The following is a 16,349-nucleotide window of genomic DNA, read 5'->3' on the forward strand; positions in this document are numbered from 1 at the left end:
GATGGCAACCCTCTCGCTTGCCCAGCAAAGACAGCCCAGTGTAATGAGTGACAGGAGAGACCGTTTGTGGGTGGTGACGGGCAGGACACTAATAACGGGGGGTTGGAGATGTGAACGCAGTCGTGTCTGAGTGTATCAACACCGTTTTAGAGGCGTGCATAATTAACAGGCCACGTCATAGTACATGTCACTTGCCTTTTTTTTACACTGGTTTACTCGCAATGCTTGCGGTAGGGTAAAGCAACCTCAAGCACTGCGTTCACATCCGATGGTGCTCGATGTACCAATGTTTTAATACACTTCCTGGAGATGACGTGTTGCTGGTGGGCGGCTCTGCCTGTGCGATTGGGCGTACGCATACACATAGTGGCCGCTCGCTAAGACATGGTGGGCGTGCTTATGCCTTGGCGAGCGTTCACTTCCCGTGGCGTCACTTTGACAAATTTGCATACGCATCCAGCGAGCGTACACAGATAGCGAACGGGTCTGATTCAGGCCCAATCTGCACAGACGTCTTGTTACCCAATCAGACATCTGCTCTCATTTTCTAAAATGCACTAGAAAAATAACAAAATGTGATTGATGGAAACTAAAACATTACAAGCAGAAAATTTGCCATGTTAAAGAAAGAACATCCTTGGAAAATCCAGGACACGTTGTTCAGCCATTTATATAATAACCGTGGATGATCTGTTCTGTCTCCCTCATGTGTAGTGGAAGCCGGGGCCTGCAGCCCTCAGCCCTCACCCCACTGGTGACTCCCACTACCATGATGGGGACAGGACAAGTTTGTGCACAAGGGAGATAGCAGCACCCAGCTGCACCGTCACGGGGTAAGTATGGTATCCAGGGGTAGGCTGGGTGACCTGGCCTATGCCAGCTCCAAATTACTAGCGTCAGATAACTTTGCAGGTTTTATGCTGTTTATTTTGAGGACCAAAATATCCTTTGAGGAACGTGAATGATGCTCAGTATTGTATTCCCTGAGACATTGGCATGGATGACAATCTGGTTTGCAAAGCAAAGGCTGCTATAGATGCATCCTCAAACACTAAGCATCTTTACACCATAAGGCGCAAGACGCCCAGCGCATCTGAGGTGCTCTAAGACGAGAAGCGCCGTATTTTTCATTAAATTTTGCATATAAGTCGCATCACAATTGCAGCGAAACACCACTCATCGTGTACTACAGACGCTGGCCTGCAACTTTAACCACACAGTAATTGGTATTACGCACGTACAAAGCACAGCGGAACCTGGCGGGAGGACAAGCCGCTGCCGGTCAGAGCCTTTTTTATTACAAATTCAGGCTTAATCGCACTGATATACCAATAGCCCAAGTGGTCAGTGTACGTTAGCAATGTAGTGCTGTCACTTCCAGGTGATTTATCTGGGCGTATAAGAAGCACATTTTGAGTGAGAAAGACGCTCGTTGTGAGTCACCTGGGACATGACGCGCCATGAGGGGCTATTTGGCGCAACTGAAGCCACTAAACCTAACATGCAAATTGCTGTCATTATTGCTAACCCTTAAATATTTTTATTAAAAGAGTGTTTTAGAAACATTAAGGGACAACTGATTATTTCTTGCACACACAATGAGACACGGGGCTGTATTCAGAGGCGGCCATACGGTCTACGACCGCACGGCCGCCTCGATGTTTGTCTAGTGCGCATGCGCACGAGGGAGCCGGCTCCTTCGTGCGCATGCGTGAGACCCGCTACAACTGACAGCGCTGGTCGTAGCGGCTCTCTTTCCAAAGGGGGCTCGCCCCGTTTGGAAGGCGAGCCGGAGGGGTGGCAGCCCAAACGGAGGCGTTCCCATGGGAACGCCTACCATTTGGGGGAGGCCCCACTGACATCACTAGTGATGTCAGTGGAGAGCTTCCGGCTCAGACAGAGCCAGAAGCTCTCCGGGGCTTACGACAAGTGAGACCCTACCCTAGGTCTCGTCGTAAGCCCCGATGGTCGCGATGGTCAATGACCATCGCGACCATCACCCTAGCGGTCGTTAGAGCTGTGGGTGTTAACCCACAGCCTAATGACCGAAACAGAGGCGGCCGGTCAGGATGCAAGCGGCCGCCCAGTTTCTGAGCGACCGCTTGCATCCTCTGACCACCTCTGAAAGAGGCCCACAGTGTCATCTCTACAGAAAGTAGCGCTAGAAATGTTAGAACATAAAAGCTATGAAAACAAGGTATAGCAATCATCTAGATATCAGAAATATACAAGTTATTCATATACATAAAATGATTGTGCCAAAGAATTAAAAATACAGAAAGTTGATTTCTGTTCAGTAGAAAGGACACTGATCTCACCCACAACTTTTAGTCCATACTTTGCTTGAGTATGCACAGCTCCTGAGGGAAAAACACTTAGGAGGCCAAAATAAACAGCATAGGACAGTCCGCTGTATATAGATGGTAATAGTCACCGATAGAGGGATGTCCCTTTTAGATGTTGGTCATCCAGTAATAGTCTGGGTCCTCAAAAGATACGGTGTTCATATGTGGTAATGTCCCAAAATGTAGTATGCAGGCTTACACCCAGTGTACTGGTCCTTTAAGGCTCCATATGATTAGGATTTGTGCAATAGTCCTTTAAGGTTCCTCCAATCTATAGTATATAGTATAGAAAGGTTGGGGTGATGATCCTTGGTGGCCCTAACGCGTTAGGCCAGTGACTATCCCGCTTTTAGTAGCTGCTTGGACAACATACTCATATAAGCGCCTATGTAGCATCAGTTGGTACTTTTTTCTGTTTTACTGTGTCATCTCTATAGTGGGCCTGTAATATGTATTCACAGTAAATCAAACATCATCAGCATACTGTACTTGTCTACTCTCCCAGGATTGTTTCAGGGGGTTCACCCAGACACTCGGGCAGCAGGGAACCTTCTTCCAGATCCTACCCACTTTGTGAAGATCTTGATCATTTTCAGTCTCCTGGTGCATCCTAGTCACATCACATTGCGACCTACTGTAGACGCATTTTCAAAAAACAAGGCCCCTGGCGCTAGCAGAGTCTCACGGGACCAGGCGCGCCAAGAGGGGCTGTTTGGCGTAACTGCAGAAAAGATGAGTGAGGACACATCTCTGTAATATTATTAACATCAGCATAGCCCTGCCTTAGCGGTGTGATGCTACGGTTTGTGTCACTATGCCATGGGGGGTGCAGTCTCTTGGAACTCCCCCCAGGATCACCTGGAGGGTAGGTGCCAAAGCTCGGCAAGTATGTAATGGAGGAGTTTTTATTCTACCCAAACGAGTAAAGGGGCAACTGGCAGTCATCAGCCACATAGCAAAATAGTTTTCATTTTCGTGGTCAGTGACACGTACTACTTACCACCCCAACGGCCCCCGATCATATTCTGTACATGACCAGGGCTGGTGCATGAGCAGTGGGCGGAGGGCAGTTGGTGATTTAATTTTCATCAATGTGGAACTGAAAGCCCAAAAGGGGTCCACATGTGGCAGCCCACTTATTACTTAGTATAGCGGAGCGGCACAGCCTATGGAGTAGATGGACAATCATCGCCAATTCTGGGAACCATACCAACTGGATCAGTAATTTATGTATTAAATGTGAATGAAAGATGTTGATGTCCAAAGTCAAACCGCTATCAGACAGCTAGGTAAAAGTGTTACATAGCCTGCTATCAGAGAGCTAGGGAAAAGTGTTACATAGCCTGCTATCAGAGAGCTAGGGAAAAGTGTTACATAGCCCGTTATCAGAGAGCTAGGGAAAAGTGTTACATAGCCCGCTATCAGAGAGCTAGGGAAAAGTTTTACATAGCCCGCTATCAGAGAGCTAGGGAAAAGTGTTACATAGCCCGCTATCAGAGAGCTAGGGAAAAGTTTTACATAGCCCGTTATCAGAGAGCTAGGGAAAAGTGATACATAGCCTGCTATCAGAGAGCTAGGGAAAAGTGTTACATAGCCCGTTATCAGAGAGCTAGGGAAAAGTGTTACATAGCCCGCTATCAGAGAGGTAGGGAAAAGTATTACATAGCCCGCTATCAGAGAGCTAGGGAAAAGTGTTACATAGCCCGCTATCAGAGAGCTAGGGAAAAGTGTTACATAGCCCGCTATCAGAGAGCTAGGGAAAAGTGTTACATAGCCCGCTATCAGAGAGCTAGGGAAAAGTGTTACATAGCCCGCTATCAGAGAGCTAGGGAAAAGTGTTACATAGCCCGCTATCAGAGAGCTAGGGAAAAGTGTTACATAGCCCGTTATCAGAGAGCTAGGGAAAAGTGTTACATAGCCCGCTATCAGAGAGCTAGGGAAAAGTGTTACATAGCCCGCTATCAGAGAGCTAGGGAAAAGTGTTACATAGCCCGCTATCAGAGAGCTAGGGAAAAGTGTTACATAGCCCGCTATCAGAGAGCTAGGGAAAAGTGTTACATAGCCCGCTATCAGAGAGCTAGGGAAAAGTGTTACATAGCCCGTTATCAGAGAGCTAGGGAAAAGTGTTACATAGCCTGCTATCAGAGAGCTAGGGAAAAGTGTTACATAGCCCGCTATCAGAGAGCTAGGGAAAAGTGTTACATAGCCCGCTATCAGAGAGCTAGGGAAAAGTGTTACATAGCCCGTTATCAGAGAGCTACGGAAAAGTGTTACATAGCCCGCTATCAGAGAGCTAGGGAAAAGTGTTACATAGCCCATTATCAGAGAGCAGGGCAAAGTGTTACATAGCCCGCTATCAGAGAGCTAGGGAAAAGTGTTACATAGCCCGCTATCAGAGAGCTAGGGAAAAGTGTTACATAGCCCGCTATCAGAGAGCTAGGGAAAAGTGTTACACAGCCCGCTATCAGAGAGCTAGGGAAAAGTGTTACATAGCCCATTATCAGAGAGCAGGGCAAAGTGTTACATAGCCCGCTATCAGAGAGCTAGGGAAAAGTGTTACATAGCCCGCTATCAGAGAGCAAGGGAAAAGTGTTACATAGCCCGCTATCAGAGAGCTAGGGAAAAGTGTTACATAGCCTGCTATCAGAGAGCTAGGGAAAATTGTTACATAGCCCGTTATCAGAGAGCTAGGGAAAAGTGTTACATAGCCCGGTATCAGAGAGCTAGGGAAAAGTGTTACATAGCCTGCTATCAGAGAGCTAGGGAAAAGTGTTACATAGCCCGTTATCAGAGAGCTAGGGAAAAGTGTTACATAGCCTGCTTTCAGAGACCTAGGGAAAAGTGTTACATAGCCTGCTTTCAGAGAGTTAGGGAAATGTGTTACCTAGCCCGCTATCAGAGAGCTAGGGAAAAGTGTTACATAGCCCGTTATCAGAGAGCTAGGGAAAAGTGTTACATAGCCCGCTATCAGAGAGCTAGGGAAAAGTGTTGCATAGCCCATTATCAGAGAGCAGGGCAAAGTGTTACATAGCCCGCTATCAGAGAGCTAGGGAAAAGTGTTACATAGCCCGCTATCAGAGAGCTAGGGAAAAGTGTTACATAGCCCGCTATCAGAGAGCTAGGGAAAAGTGTTACATAGCCTGCTATCAGAGAGCTAGGGAAAATTGTTACATAGCCCGTTATCAGAGAGTAGGGAAAAGTGTTACATAGCCCGGTATCAGAGAGCTAGGGAAAAGTGTTACATAGCCTGCTATCAGAGAGCTAGGGAAAAGTGTTACATAGCCCGTTATCAGAGAGCTAGGGAAAAGTGTTACATAGCCTGCTATCAGAGACCTAGGGAAAAGTGTTACATAGCCCGCTTTCAGAGAGTTAGGGAAAAGTGTTACATAGCCCGCTATCAGAGAGCTAGGGAAAAGTGTTACATAGCCCGTTATCAGAGAGCTAGGGAAAAGTGTTACATAGCCCGCTATCAGAGAGCTAGGGAAAAGTGTTACATAGCCCGCTATCAGAGAGCTAGGGAAAAGTGTTACATAGCCCGCTATCAGAGAGCTAGGGAAAAGTGTTACATAGCCCGCTATCAGAGAGCTAGGGAAAAGCGTTACATAGCCCGCTATCAGAGAGCAGGGAAAAGTGTTTCATAGCCCGCTATCAGAGAGCTAGGGAAAAGTGTTACATAGCCCGTTTTCAGAGAGCTAGGGAAAAGTGTTACATAGCCCGCTATCAGAGAGCTAGGGAAAAGTGTTACATAGCCCGCTATCAGAGAGCAGGGAAAAGTGTTACATAGCCCGTTATCAGAGAGCTAGGGAAAAGTGTTACGTAGCCCGCTATCAGAGAGCTAGGGAAAAGTGTTACATAGCCCATTATCAGAGAGCAGGGCAAAGTGTTACATAGCCCGCTATCAGAGAGCTAGGGAAAAGTGTTACATAGCCTGCTATCAGAGAGCTAGGGAAAATTGTTACATAGCCCGTTATCAGAGAGCTAGGGAAAAGTGTTACATAGCCCGTTATCAGAGAGCTAGGGAAAAGTGTTACATAGCCCGTTATCAGAGAGCTAGGGAAAAGTGTTACATAGCCCGCTATCAGAGAGCTAGGGAAAAGTGTTACATAGCCCGCTATCAGAGAGCTAGGGAAAAGTGTTACATAGCCCGCAATCAGAGAGCTAGGGAAAAGTGTTACATAGCCCGCTATCAGAGAGCTAGGGAAAAGCGTTACATAGCCCGCTATCAGAGAGCAGGGAAAAGTGTTTCATAGCCCGCTATCAGAGAGCTAGGGAAAAGTGTTACATAGCCCGTTTTCAGAGAGCTAGGGAAAAGTGTTACATAGCCCGCTATCAGAGAGCTAGGGAAAAGTGTTACATAGCCCGCTATCAGAGAGCAGGGAAAAGTGTTACATAGCCCGTTATCAGAGAGCTAGGGAAAAGTGTTACGTAGCCCGCTATCAGAGAGCTAGGGAAAAGTGTTACATAGCCCATTATCAGAGAGCAGGGCAAAGTGTTACATAGCCCGCTATCAGAGAGCTAGGGAAAAGTGTTACATAGCCTGCTATCAGAGAGCTAGGGAAAATTGTTACATAGCCCGTTATCAGAGAGCTAGGGAAAAGTGTTACATAGCCCGTTATCAGAGAGCTAGGGAAAAGCGTTACATAGCCCGTTATCAGAGAGCTAGGGAAAAGTGTTACATAGCCCGCTATCAGAGAGCTAGGGAAAAGTGTTACATAGCCCGCTATCAGAGAGCTAGGGAAAAGTGTTACATAGCCCGCTATCAGAGAGCTAGGGAAAAGTGTTACATAGCCCGCTATCAGAGAGCTAGGGAAAAGTGTTACATAGCCCGCTATCAGAGAGCTAGGGAAAAGTGTTACATAGCCCGCTATCAGAGAGCTAGGGAAAAGTGTTACATAGCCCGCTATCAGAGAGCTAGGGAAAAGTGTTGCATAGCCCGCTATCAGAGAGCTAGGGAAAAGTGTTACATAGCCCGTTATCAGAGAGCTAGGGAAAAGTGTTACATAGCCCGTTATCAGAGAGCTAGGGAAAAGTGTTACATAGCCCGCTATCAGAGAGCTAGGGAAAAGTGTTACATAGCCCGCAATCAGAGAGCTAGGGAAAAGTGTTACATAGCCCGCTATCAGAGAGCTAGGGAAAAGCGTTACATAGCCCGCTATCAGAGAGCAGGGAAAAGTGTTTCATAGCCCGCTATCAGAGAGCTAGGGAAAAGTGTTACATAGCCCGTTTTCAGAGAGCTAGGGAAAAGTGTTACATAGCCCGCTATCAGAGAGCTAGGGAAAAGTGTTACATAGCCCGCTATCAGAGAGCAGGGAAAAGTGTTACATAGCCCGTTATCAGAGAGCTAGGGAAAAGTGTTACATAGCCCGCTATCAGAGAGCTAGGGAAAAGTGTTACATAGCCCGCTATCAGAGAGCAGGGAAAAGTGTTACATAGCACGCTATCAGAGAGCTAGGGAAAAGTGTTACATAGCCCGCTATCAGAGAGCTAGGGAAAAGTGTTACATAGCCCATTATCAGAGAGCAGGGCAAAGTGTTACATAGCCCGCTATCAGAGAGCTAGGGAAAAGCGTTACATAGCCCGCTATCAGAGAGCTAGGGAAAAGTGTTACATAGCCCGCTATCAGAGAGCTAGGGAAAAGTGTTACATAGCCCGCTATCAGAGAGCTAGGGAAAAGTGTTGCATAGCCTGCTATCAGAGAGCAGGGAAAAGTGTTACATAGCCCGTTATCAGAGAGCAGGGAAAAGTGTTACATAGCACGCTATCAGAGAGCTAGGGAAAAGTGTTACATAGCCCGCTATCAGAGAGCTATGGAAAAGCGTTACATAGCCCGCTATCAGAGAGCTAGGGAAAAGTGTTACATAGCCCGCTATCAGAGAGCTAGGGAAAAGTGTTACATAGCCTGCTATCAGAGAGCAGGGAAAAGTGTTACATAGCCCATTATCAGCGAGCTAGGGAAAAGTGTTACATAGCCCGTTATCAGAGAGCTAGGGAAAAGTGTTACATAGCCCGCTATCAGAGAGGAGTGAAAAGTGTTACATAGCCCGCTATCAGAGAGCAGGGAAAAGTGTTACATAGCCCGTTATCAGAGAGCAGGGAAAAGTGTTACATAGCCCGCTATCAGAGAGCTAGGGAAAAGTGTTACATAGCCCGCTATCAGAGAGCTAGGGAAAAGTGTTACATAGCCCGCTATCAGAGAGCAGGGAAAAGTGTTACATAGCCCGTTATCAGAGAACTAGGGAAAAGTGTTACATAGCCCGCTATCAGAGAGCTAGGGAAAAGTGTTACATAGCCCGCTATCAGAGAGCTAGGGAAAAGTGTTACATAGCCCGTTATCAGAGAGCTAGGGAAAAGTGTTACATAGCCCGCTATCAGAGAGCTAGGGAAAAGTGTTACATAGCCCGCTATCAGAGAGCTAGGGAAAAGTGTTACATAGCCCGCTATCAGAGAGCTAGGGAAAAGTGTTACATAGCCCGTTATCAGAGAGCAGGGAAAAGTGTTACATAGCCCGCTATCAGAGAGCTAGGGAAAAGTGTTACATAGCCCGCTATCAGAGAGCTAGGGAAAAGTGTTACATAGCCCGCTATCAGAGAGCAGGGAAAAGTGTTACATAGCCCGTTATCAGAGAACTAGGGAAAAGTGTTACATAGCCCGCTATCAGAGAGCTAGGGAAAAGTGTTACATAGCCCGCTATCAGAGAGCTAGGGAAAAGTGTTACATAGCCCGTTATCAGAGAGCTAGGGAAAAGTGTTACATAGCCCGCTATCAGAGAGCTAGGGAAAAGTGTTACATAGCCCGCTATCAGAGAGCTAGGGAAAAGTGTTACATAGCCCGTTATCAGAGAGCAGGGAAAAGTGTTACATAGCCCGCTATCAGAGAACTAGGGAAAAGTGTTACATAGCCCGCTATCAGAGAGCTAGGGAAAAGTGTTACATAACCCGTTATCAGAGAGCTAGGGAAAAGTGTTACATAGCCCGCTATCAGAGAGCTAGGGAAAAGTGTTACATAGCAAAGTCAAAGATATTCTTTTTTTTTACCATATTGAAGCAATGTGTAGTTTTTTCTTTTTTTCCTAAATCTCTTACAAATAGAGAACAAAGCACTAAGGGTTAGTTGGAGAATCTGCATCATTATGGGACATACAGAAGTAACTAGCATGGGTGGGTTGAGTTAAGTTATTTGTACCTTCTTCTGCCATAAGTTCCACCCTGTCTGCACATACTATTTACTGTATATTTGGGAGTTTTGTTTTTCTACATAAAGCAATTTGTGTCTGTGATCTCCCTTCTTAGGAGCAATTGTAGAACAGACGAAGTATTATATCACACATAATCCCGAAATAAATAAATACTTTCTCTCAAGTGTTTATATAATCTACAATATTATCTACTAAGTAAATTACTCATGGAAAATCCCTTTAGCAAGTGAATCTGTCACAATATTATTCATTTGAATTCCTCTGCACTAACTGCCAAAGAGCATTAACAATGGCAAAATGAATATTCTGTCGCTCCATGATGAAACAATTGCATTTGCTTTAATGGAAAAGTATACTCCAAAATGTAACACTTTGTTCATAATAGGTAAAGATACATTGTTTAGTCCTACCCTGACTTGTGCACTGTTGGTCTGTTAACAATAAAATGGAATGATCTCCTTTGTCCTCCATAACAAATAGGTATAGTCACCTTCACAGCTCTTAAAATATAATTATCTGACAAAGAGCTGAAATGGCAAAACTTAGCATTCCAGTTATGTCTGCAGTCACTTCACAACAAGCAATATCCCTGTGGATGAACCTGTGGGGGTCATTCAGACCCACTCGCGAGCTGCAGTACACTCGCAAGTGGGTCGATGGTCCCCACTGTGCATGCGCACGACGGAGGGAGCTCCGTCGTGCGCATGCGCGAGCCCCGGCGAGCGAAGGACTTTCCATCGCTCCGGGTCTCGCACCAAAGGGGGCGTGCTGTCGATGTTGATTGACAGCGCGCCCCCTTTGGTGGACGTGCCTGCCAGACGGAGGCGTTCCCATGGGAACGCCTACCGTCTGAAGCCGGCCCCACTGACATCACTAGTGATGTCAGTGGGAGTGATTTTGGCTCTGATAGAGCCAAAATCACTCCTGGCCATGCGGCTGGGAAACCCGACCGCAGGGTTTCCCTCGCAATTCCGATGGTCGCGATGGTCAAGACCATCGCGACCATCTTTTTGCACGCTCGTATATGCTGTGGGTGGTGACCCACAGCTATACGAGTGTCCAGGAGGATGCTCCATATTAATGGAGGAGGGCCCTGATTCAGAGCGAGCGCTCTGGTCAGAGCGTCCGGCTCTGAATCAGGGCCTGTGTGTCTCTAATCTTCAGGGAGCATTTCTGTTTCCTATGAGACTGCAAGGCAAACAAGCATCTACAGAATAATATCCACATTAATGCAAGTTAGAGAAGTATCGCTCATCTTAAGGGCCGTATTCAATTAGACTTGAAAAGGCGAAATAGGCGAAAAAGTTTAGCCTATTGCCGTTTTTTGCCTGTTTGCGTCTTATCTCCAGATTCAATTCCGGGACCAATTCGCCTAAGCGGAGACTCGATGCACTGAAACAGGCAGAAAAGTTTCTCCAATGAATGGCAGGAGAAAAAAAGTGCAAAATTTATATTTTGGGGTACAAACATGGGGAATTGTTTCAGAACCCATAGGACACCCCCACCCCCCCCCCAAAGGGCAAATCAGCCGGAAAAAAAAAAACCTCAACAGATATATCATTTTTGGGATGAAAATGTAAAAATTGGGGGGACAAGGATAAAATTTAGCCAAATAGGTTTGTTGGGGGCTGTATAGATGGGGCGGTGTATGTAGGATTGCAGGTGCATGCAGCAGGTGGACTTTTCAAATTTTTTAAAAGTGCACTTTGGTGACTCAAAAATATGCTAGCGCCCATTTTCATGTACCCCAAATCTTACTGGACTATTTATTTTCATAAAAAAATACTGTTTTCTATCATTCTCCAGCACTTTTACAAATTTGCATCTAGAAAGCTTTCAACATGGGCGCCGAGAGGGGGGGGGCGGGTACAGTTTACCCGGGCTTGCTAGAGGGGCCCGGCGGGACCCAGGTCCGGCTTTGCCCCCCACCATCCCTCACAGCAACTCAGCACACAGCTTATGGTGGGCTGCAGTGTGAGACTGCTCACGGGTGCTGCAGCAGATGGAGCAGTCTCCAATGGCTGTGGGAGGGAGCGATCACACTGATCACGCTCCCCCCCCTGCTTAGCGCCGGGCTGGGAGGCTTACAGCGCGCTACAAAACTGATATTTGTTTTTCAAGGGGGGGTGGCCACGCCTCCCACGAGTAGGCCACGCCCCCTCCTTTATGCGGGCCCGACCAGGTTCTCTATGGCCCTGGCTTTTAACACAACTGAAGGACACAAAGTACGTTTATTAGGGCTAATAGTGCACATCTGTAATGACTTTCAGTGTCAGAGCGTCTTTTTTAGCGGAACAGACTGATTCCGCCAATCTATTCAATACTTTCCACCTGTTATGCATTCGCCTGTTTGCGTTTTCTCCTGTTCTGCAATTAAATACGGTCAATCGCGGGGATGCGCATTCCGTAAAATTGCGTCTCAAACAGGCGAATGCGGCGGAAAGTGCAATAATTGAATTCGGCCCTAAGCTGGTTACACACCTCAGCGATGTACGGACCCAGCAATGCAGCGTGGTGATGCATTGATATATATCGCATCACCTTACACACTACATGAGCCGTCATACGGCAACATAATGTATTGTTACATGCTTACTGTAACTACACCGCGTCGTCTGTCGCATCGTACCACCTGATGTGCAGCACGCCAGATGTGACGATGAATTGGGTGAAATTGGGGTACACACTGTGCAATGGTCTTTACAATACATCAGGGATCGCAAGATTGACCAACATATCATATAGTATGTACCCAGCTTCAAAATGTCACATTATTTTCTGCAATATAGAGAAGAACAAAGACGGACAGATTTAGTTTAGTATAAATCATCTCAGATATATAATTGAATTCAGTAAAACACAGTCTTTGAGAATTAGTAATATTCATACATTAGGTGATTTTATAATTAGATTTGTAATAAACAAGATGTGTTCATAAACTAGAGATGTGCGCTGACCAACTTTGTGCTTTAGTTTTGGATAATTTTTTTTTTTTAAAGTGAAAAAGTTTTTAAAAACAGCTAAAACCATGTAATTTTTGCAATCCAAAACCTGAAATTGGGATGTAAAATCCGAATACCAAACCGCGGGGAAGATCAGATCTGGGACTCAGATCTATCAGGATATAATATATTTTGAGATAAATGTTGCTGCAATGTACTGTACCCATAACATGATGTTAGTAAGAGAACTCCCTCTCTCATTTGTTATCTGACTACATTAGTTTAATATAACTGATCTGTCTAATGATGGGAGTCTCGATATTCATTGAAATTCAGCACAACGCGTCTTGTTATCTGGGGATTACATGCATTGCAAAAAAGATATTCATAAAAATGTAATTTAAGGGCAAATATTTGATCCTACAATTAGGGAATCTCAGTCCTGCCTTGCATGTCCTTCTCCTCCCCATAGATAGACTTCATTTGAATTATAATAGCTCTTCTCTTGTTATTCTAATACATTGTGATCAGACGCAAGTGTCAGACAGCGATATGAGAAGTGTCCAGACAAGATATGAAACCAGGGATTGCTGTGAAAAATGATAGTAACAGGAATAAAAAAGATTTTGAAATATTCTAAAATCTAGCGGTTACAAAGGTCTAATTAAATAAATACATGTTACACCGTCCATAAAATGAAAAGGATGATGATAACAGAAGTGGGTTTAAATTCATCGTATTTTACACAATGCATTTTTTACAGTAAGAGCGGCCGATTGGTCAGCTATACCCACCTAACAAACGGCAGCCGATGTCTGGCCTGACATCACAACTTGCCGGGCATTTAAGTCTGCCCGCCCAGTTGTGGTGTCAGTGTTGGCGGTCCCTGCAGTCAGTGAGGGTGTTGTCAGCGGGTTGCCCGTACACACAGCCAGGCGTGCCGATATATCTGTCAGATATATGTCTGCAAGGGGATGCGGTCATAATACTGACTGCAGGAATTCCGGGGGCTTAGAATGCCGGCGCTGGAATCCCAAAACCTGTCAGAATCTTGGTGCCAGAAATGAACAATACCACTATTATTCAGCTGCTAATAAATTCTAAATTAAAAAATAAAAAAGTCTGTGCTCAATGTATGTTTATAGAGCAATAAATTATTATTACCATTTATTTATGAGGTTCCACAAGTGGTCCGCAGCGCCGTACATACAGTAAAGGGTGCACAGAACATTACATTAAAATATAGTATCAAAAATATAAACAGCAACAAGTAACAATTAGCAACACAATTCTCCATACACAATACAGCTCTGAAGGTGAAGGTTGTCATAGAAGTGCTAGAGAAGAGGGTTGTGAGACAGTGGGGAGGAGGACCCTGCTCCTAGGAGCTTACAATCTAGACGAGACAGACAGATGACATGAGGCATGAGTGTGTAGAGGGGGACCTGAGTGCAGGAAGTAGGCGAGGTGGAGTTGGCTGAGGCACGTGGGAGAGTGACCTGGTGACATGGTTATGTGGTGGAAGGGTATGCTTTGATGAACAGGTGGGTTTTCAGTGTACGTTTGAAGATCTGCAGGGTCGGGGAGAGCCTGATCGAGCTCATTCCTGTGGAGGGCATGAGATGAAGTAACCAGGGTGGAGGAGAGGTAACAGTCATTGGTAGACTGGAGTGGCGGGAGGGAGTATGTAAGGAGATGAGGTTGGCGATGTAGGGAGCAGTGGAGGTAGATTGGGCCTTGTATCTGAAGGTGAGGAGTTTGAAGAGGATTCTGTAGGGGAATGAGAGCCAGTGCAGGTTTTGGCAGAGGGGAGCATCAGAAGTGGAACGGTGGGAGAGGAATATAAGTCTAGCTGCCGCATTGAGAATAGATTGGAGGGGAGCAAGATGGCAATGTGGGAGGCATGTGAGGAGAAGGTTGCAGTAGTCGAGCCAAGAGATGATTACTGAATGAATAATCAGTTTGGTAGCATTCTGGGAGAGGAACGGCCTAATGCGAACGATATTGCGTAGCTGGAACCAACAGGATTGAGCCAGAGATTGAATGTGGGGGACGAAGGAGAGGATGGAGTCAAGGGTGACACCCAAGCAGCGAAGTTGGGGGACAGGGGAGATGATGGTGTTGTCAACAGTGATAGCGAGATTGGTTGGAGTGGAGACTCAATTAGGAGGGAAAGATGATGAGTTTGGTTTTGTCCATGTTCATCTTCAGAGAGCGCTCGGACATCCAGGAAGAGATGGCGGAGAGGATGCTGGATACCTGAGAGAGGACAGAACAGGAGAGTTCAGGAGAGGAGAGGTATAGTTGCGTGTCATCGGCATAGAGGTGGTATTGGAGGCCGAAGGAACTGATGAGTTCTCCTAGTGTAGAGGTGTACAAGGAGAAGAGCAGAGGGCCCAGGACAGAACCCTGTGGGACACCAGAACCCTGCAGACACAGAAGAGGAGTGGTTGGTGAGGTAAGAGATGAACCAGGCATGGATGGTGTTAGAGATGACAAAGGGTGCTGGAGGAGGAGAGTGTGATCCACGGTGTCGAACGCTGCAGAGAGGTCCAGGAGGATGAGCAGAGAGAAGAGGCCCATGGATTTGGCTGTGAGCAGGTCATTGGTGACTTTGGCCAGGGCAGTTTCAGTGGAGTGAAGTGGGTGAAAGCCTGATTGGAGAGGATCAGGGATGGACTTCAATGTGCCTGTGGCTGCACATAAAACTGATGTGACGTTACCAAAAAGGGAACTTACATCCAAATACTACTACATGTGCAAGTGTCGCGCTAATCATATCCTCTATTTATTTAGGCTGAAAAAGACTAATTTCAAAACGCCAATGTTATGGTTAATTAATGAGGCTGTGAGATTTATTCAATAAAAACATTACGTTTTTTGTATATAAAAAGCAGCTGACTTCATTAACATACAATAGGCTAATATATGATATATTTCACTAATACAAATATAAAACATAAAAGACTTCAGATAAAGGCAGAGATGAATGTACTATAACACGAGTAGAAACAATATGAGTGAATGGTAATGTGTATACATGTACTTACACAGAGACTTCTGTGTGGCCTTTACCAGAATATCCATTATTCAGTATTACTAGTCCTCTACTAGATCAGTCCATATAGAGGTTATGGTTTCACATATGAAGTGGTATAGTAAGTCCTGAAGATAGTACTAAATGTACTGAAACATTGACCAGTTGTCAGATTGATTCTTTAAGAGAGTGCCGCACCTTGCAGTGTGTGTGTATATATATATATATATATATATATATAACAGTCCACAGAGGTCCAGCTCTCCCTGTATAGGATATAGCTTTGCCAGGTGCCCGCACAAAAGAAATAGACAAGTCCCAATATAATGGCAGCACTCCTGGCTAATAAAGACACAGGCCCTGATTCAGAGTCGCTCGCAATTTGCGAGCGCTCGCTCTGAATCAGGGCGGGCCGTTTTTTTTTTGTTTCAGCCATCAGGCCGCTCGCTAAGCTGTGGGTGACCACCCACAGCTTTAGAGGGCAGCCTGGCGATGGTCGCGATTATCGCGACCATCAGGCTTGCGACGAGACCCTTGTGGTAGGGTCTCGTCCCCTGCAAGCCCCAGTTACCTTCCTGCTCTAATAGATCAGGAAGTTCACTACTGACATCAGTGGTGATGTCAGTAGGGTCGCCCACAAACGGCAGGTGCTTCCGTTTGTCCAGCCACCCCCCCTGCACGCCTACAAAACGGGGCGAGCTGTCAATCACAATCGACAGCCGCCCCGTCTTGTAGTGAGTCCTGCAGCGAGTGAAATTTCACTCGCTACAGGGCTTGCGCATGCGCTGCCCGGCCATCGACTCGCTATATATATTGCTATATACAAATCA

At 46.0% G+C, this 16,349-nt stretch overlaps 1 protein-coding gene across 4 annotated transcripts in view; it reads right to left on the bottom strand.

The window, feature by feature from the left end:
- The window catches only part of SLCO2B1 (solute carrier organic anion transporter family member 2B1), a 141,827-nt gene that overhangs the window by 74,445 nt on the left and 51,033 nt on the right, over positions 1–16,349 (bottom strand). The window lies entirely within an intron of this gene.

This window comes from Taudactylus pleione, unplaced genomic scaffold (assembly GCF_031769625.1).
Source record: "Taudactylus pleione unplaced genomic scaffold, aTauple2 ptg000124l, whole genome shotgun sequence".
NCBI classification, from domain to species: domain Eukaryota; kingdom Metazoa; phylum Chordata; class Amphibia; order Anura; family Myobatrachidae; genus Taudactylus; species Taudactylus pleione.